Genomic DNA, 5,806 nt, shown 5'->3' on the forward strand with positions numbered 1-5,806 from the left:
CTTCGAAGTTTAAGCTGTAAATAAAATCCACTGTCTGTGGTATAACACAGTACCATGGGTGTTCTCTGGGGGGAGGAGCTGAAACTGAAAATAATGTCCTTCTGCAGCACCAGAGCTTCACTTTTTAAAAGCATTATGACATAATTGATGTATTTTTACAGTGTGTTCCTTGGTATCTTATTACATAATACTGGATGATTTGCTCACTACACAGCAGGATTTTGTTTACCTGAATGGTTACAACTTGTATTAATTTTAAATGCTATCATATAGCTTTTATGCTTCATGAGGGGGATGTGTCTCACTCCTTAGAAGCTGGTCACAAGTTGGACACATCACCTCTCTAGATGTTAATTGTTTTTTAAGAAGAAAGACTTTTAAGCTGCCTCCTAATGAATTTAAAGTTTGGATTCAGTTCAGTTGATGCCAGGTTCTTTGATTCCTTCTCCCCCAGGATAAATCATTCTCTTTTTCTTCCAGCAGCTTGAGATCCTATCCTGATTGTACTTGATTTCAATGGGGAAGTGAGTTGATATTTTACTGTGATATGGACATAACAATCTTTTATTCTGAGGTGCAAACTAACTTAAGTCAAAGAGCTGAAACTCTGTAAATTTTAAAACAAGCTTCAAAGTGCATCCCACTGACATTTTTCCCTGATGTTCACTGTGGAGCTGGGTTTGCAATACTCTTTCTTTACCCTCACATCAGCATGATATAGGCATCTGCATCCTGTTAGGATTTTAAAATTCAATACTCTTAATTCTGCAGAGGATGTGGGGCAATATGAACTGTTCCATAGAATTTCCTGCTGTATGAGGGACTTTTTCCCAGGCTCATGCTCTGTCCAGTCCCCTGTTCCTGGGTCTTTTCTAGCACTGCTCTGTAGCATGATAATGATGCTGATGCTGTGTCTGAGAACCCCTTTCCGTGCAGCTTCAGGTAACCCCACAAATCCTCGAGGGATTGCAGTCCCGGTGGCTTTGCTGGTGAGGTTTTAACTACACAGCAGGCTTGGCTGAAAAGCATAAGGGTGTGAGGGCGCTTTTAACTGGCAACAGATCGTTTAGGATAGAAATCCATAGCAAAATGATTCTCTTTAATCCAGGAAATTCCACCCCTGGGACTTGCCTCTGAGACTCCAATAAGTTTTAATGGTTTTCTTAGAAACCCAAGAACTTCCTTTTCTTCCTCGTTTGGTGCTAGAGAGGAACAGAGCACGATTTTCTTTTCATCTGCTGAAAATCTGGAATCACTCTTGGTGTTTACACTCTTAGTGCTCCACATGTTGTAACCTTGTACTTCCCTTGATTTTTGTGCTGTTCAGCTCGATCCCGAAACTGGGGGATTGAACAGAGTCTGGCTGTGTCGGATCAAACCGCATCGTTTTCCAGTTAAACTGCTGGCCTTGGGCACCGAAGCAGTGGGAGCTGGTGCACTTACACGGTTGTAAAATCCCTGTGTGAGAACAGGATCTGGGATTTGGGACACACAAAAGAGCCAAAGCCAACAGGCCTGCAGTGAGGGCGCGTTCCCTCCGCAGCGGGGAGGTTCAGTTTGGGCTGTTTGCTGGTTTTCAGACCACAGTGACTGTAAGTGGATCAGTTAAAATGCCACTGGCAGGTCAATAACGGGTTTATTTTGGGAAGGGCATGGCAGGGAAGGAGCCTAGCTCCTGGAATGTCTTTTCTCAGTGGTTAATTGTGGCTGAGGCAAAGGCAGCATCCCACTGGTGTGTGCTACAGTCAGCACTGAGAGAGGAGAAACACAACAGTGAGTGGAGACAAGAATAAGCTGTTCCTCTGGAATTCCATTGTGTTCCCAATGTGTTTATGCTGTATTATATATACATATATCTATATCTGTTCATATATACATATATGTATAAAATTACACGTGGATGGTATCACCTTTTCCAAGGTTGTTTATATTTTGTTCAATATTAAATTAACTTGCTTTTTTGGGGTGTTTTTGTTCTTTTTCTAGAGGTGATTACCCTTGAATGTAAATGTATATGATTTTTAAGATGAAATCGATCCTTTTGTTTAAAAAAACAGAACAAAAATGGCCTTCATCAAACAGTGCTTTTTTTGGGAACTGAAGAACTGAATGTTATGCAAGTAAACCAGGCTGGGTTTGGATTTGAGGCAGGATGTGATTATAAGCGCTGACATATAACTTTTAATAATGCATCCTTCCCCTGTTTTAAATATACACATCGAAAAGCTATTAAAGTACAACATACTGTAACTGCTCTGTTTTGCAACATAAATTATGGATTCTTCCTTTCCCACCATTTTCTTTCCTTTTTACCGTAGTTAAGCACTTTAAGACCCCGTGCTCTCTTATCCTGTGGAAGTGCTGGAGGATTTATCACCAGAGTTTTGTAGTTCTTGCAGAAGAGATGCCTTAGATGAAGTCTGATTCCAGCTAAATTCCCAGTGAAGAAGGGCAAAGCCTGTTGTGATCGAGACTGCAGAGGTAGGAAGGTGTCAGTGCTGAGGGACTGTTGTATCCATATTTTTAGGGGGAGTGGTATTCCTGCACCTCCCATGGTGAGGTGCTGGTCTGACCTTACAGTCCTGGAGATGGGAATGTTGCTCGAGGAGGTTTCCAGCCTGTTTGATATTTGGGATTATACTTTGTCACTTTCTGCATGTTAAAAAAAATCTCTTGGTTAATGTGAGTTTTCAGCAGAACTAGTGAGATCCTGGGGGAGCACGTGCAAGGGAGGTTGGAGGAGGAAGCCATCCCTATGGCTCCCAAACCAGAGGCTGGAATGTCCAACAGGACACCTGCTCTGAGCAGGGGCAGGACTGAGCCTTCCTTGGTGGTGGCACAGGTGTCTTTGAGATGAATGTTTTCATATATTTAGGGGTATATGTGAAATATGGGGATCTGAGTGCTGAGATACTGAATTGTTGAGTGTTGGTGCCAGCAGTTCCCCCCCTTTTGAGGTGCTTGGGATGGGTTGTGCTTGTTTCTGGTGGAAGCACGTTCTTTCACCTCATTTTAATGCAGCTTCCAGTGATGCCTCGTGAGTGTGGGATGTGCAGAGCTGTTGGGTTTCACCCCCACCCCCTTTGTTTCTCATGGTCTCTTTTTATTCAGAACAAAGTAAAATTAGTACCTACCTACAACTGCTTATTTTTTACAAACTCAATGGAATAACGAGCTCAAAGCACTGAGTAAAGCTTTGAAAATAACTAACTTCATTGTATTAGAATGGAAAATGCATTCCCTACTTATTAGTGGTGTTTGGGAATAGGCTATGGAAAAACTTTCTGAGCGGGATGGTGTGGTAATGCTTGAACCCTGGAGCACCTACGTCTGAGACTGGGTGGGAAATCATGGAGAACTCACAAACTCCCATCCCGGGGGTCCCAACCCGTATTCCCTGCCAGGAGAAGTGGGTTGTGTTCCTGCTGTGTGTGTCCCTGTGTCAGACAGGCTGCTGGCATGTGACACCCAACTTCTGCCAAGGCAATAACCGAGTCTCAGTAACTGAAGCATCAGCCAGATGAGGACACTGCCTTGAGCTGCCTGTTTGAGTACCAGGGCCCTGTAGGGCCTTCCCGTGTGCCCCTTTGGAGGGGGAAGAGAGATCTCCCTGTTTTTACTTGGCTGTTGTGCACAGTAGAAGTTCAGGTGTTTAATTTGAGAACATGAAGTGCCTGCTGTTTGCATTAACAAAATTGCATGTCTCACTCCAGTGGGTTTATTGGGCTCCCTCCCTCCCACCCTCCCGAGCTCCATGGCTTTTAATCATGTAAAGTGGAGACATTAGTTTTGCTGCGTTTTATTACGAAACCTTTGTTGCAATAAAGATGCTGCTAAATAAATTGAATTAAATGTTGGGTTTCTTCCTACCCTATTTTCAACTGTCTCTCTCCTTGATTTAGTAGAGTTTGTGTGTAATTAAATCTCCCTCCTCGTTGTGGGAAGGCAGCAGCGATGTGTGTTTGATGCACGTCGGGTGTTCCGCAGAAGCATCTGCCATGTCTCCTGTCCCTTGTGGTTTGGGAGATGGATACCGTTAGGATACCATCAGGAAGATCAGGCATTTCCTTGGCATAGCTCCGTTCCCTCTCCTGAGTGTTTCCATGTGAGTGCTGTTTCCAGCCCTCGGCAGCCACCAGCCGGAGCTGTCGTACCGGGGATGGCACGTCACAGGAGGTGACCCTGGAGTCAAGGCAGAGGGACACAGGGACCTGTGTGTATGGAATGGACTCCCCAAGAGAAGAGATGTCCCTTCCTCCAGTCAGCTTGTGCTCGGCCTCCTCTGTGTCTCTGTGAGCAGAATGGGCTTGGCAGGCACCCCAGTTCCATGTAGTGCTGTCCCAAGAGGTCTGGGGTGGCTCAGCACAGTCACAACTCATGTTTTCACTCATTTCTGATTTTTCACCCACGGGGAAGCACCCCCTGTTTCGGTGGGAGGGAAGCACTGGCGTGTGCTCATTCATTCCTACATGAGGTTCCCAGTTTGCAATCCTTAGTGTGTTCATCCGTGGAGGTTTCTGAGACCCAGGGGAAAGGAATGAAGATTTAGCCTTTCAGGGCTGAAGTCATGGTTTATTTTTAGTGTTTGGGGTCGCAGTGCTGGTCTGGGAGGGGGTAAAGGGAAAATCTTTCCTGGGAGAACTTATGGCCTGGGCACAATTAACCTTCTCTTCACTTTATGGGATTAGTAACAAAACTGCAAATGGTAGCTGGGATTAAAGGGCTGCATTTTCCTCCCCAGCATCGTCTTTTCTCAGGCTGATCATCCTCTGGGCTGCTCCTGCCAACAGACCTGCGGATAACCTGTGCTGGTTCACCTGAGCTCCTCGGCACAGGCACGAGCATTGGCCCCACTGGGCTGCACGTTTCCCAGGGAATTCCCAATGCCAGGATTTCCTCTCTTGAAAGCAAACAGCAAAGGACTGCTCCAAGGTGAAAACCAACAGCAAGAAAATGATGACTCAAAAGCAACAAGGTAAGAACCTGTGGGAGGAAGGAGCAGGGCTGGGGCTGCATCCTGCTCCCTCAGCACCTGGTGCTGTTCTGTTTGCATCCTGTGTTGGGTTTTCATGCCGGAAAAAAAGCCCTTTTGCTCTTCCAACAAGGATATTTTGGCCAATACGCTTTCACCGTTGCCCTCCCTCTTTTCCTTTTCTCTTCTCCTTGAGATTTCGTTGGAAATAGATGAGTAAATACCGTGTACGTTCGTGTGGGAGCAGCGGTGGCTTGTGGTTTTATGATTTTCCCCCCAGCTGTGATTCATTGCTTTTTACATTTTTTAATCTATTCCCCGCACCCCCTCCTGCTCTCCCTGTCTCTGTGCAGCCCAGCAGCTGTCGTTATCAGTGAAATGACTTGACATTATTTTGCTGTACTTTGTTTCTATTCATTGATTTGTTGAATGAAAACTATTTATCTGGCACTGACACGCGAGATTGGAGCCTTTCAAGGAGAGGCAACTCTGCGGTATAATTTTGCTCCGAAATGAGCAGAACAGGAGCTCCACATTAAACCAGCCCAGCTGAAATCCCTGGCCCCGTGGTGGTGGAGGAGAAGCAGCAGCTGCACAACCTGCAGGGCTGGTTTATGGGAAAAGCATCTTTCCTTTTCCTGCCTGCCCCTGGGCAGCCCTGCTGGGGAAATTGGGGGTTGCTCTGGGGTGGGGATGCTGGGAGGTGCAGGTGGGGAGGCAGGGGCTGGGCAGCAGGTATGTGGTGTCTGACGTTGGGGGCCCCAGCACCTGAAGGATGTGGTCCTACTGCAGTGAGTCTGGAGGAGGCCATGAAGATACTCTGAGGGGTGGAGC

The sequence above is a fragment of the Pipra filicauda genome, unplaced genomic scaffold (genome assembly GCF_003945595.2).
Source record: "Pipra filicauda isolate LSUMZ 115617 unplaced genomic scaffold, ASM394559v2 scaffold70_size2993248_pilon, whole genome shotgun sequence".
Lineage (NCBI taxonomy): Eukaryota > Metazoa > Chordata > Aves > Passeriformes > Pipridae > Pipra > Pipra filicauda.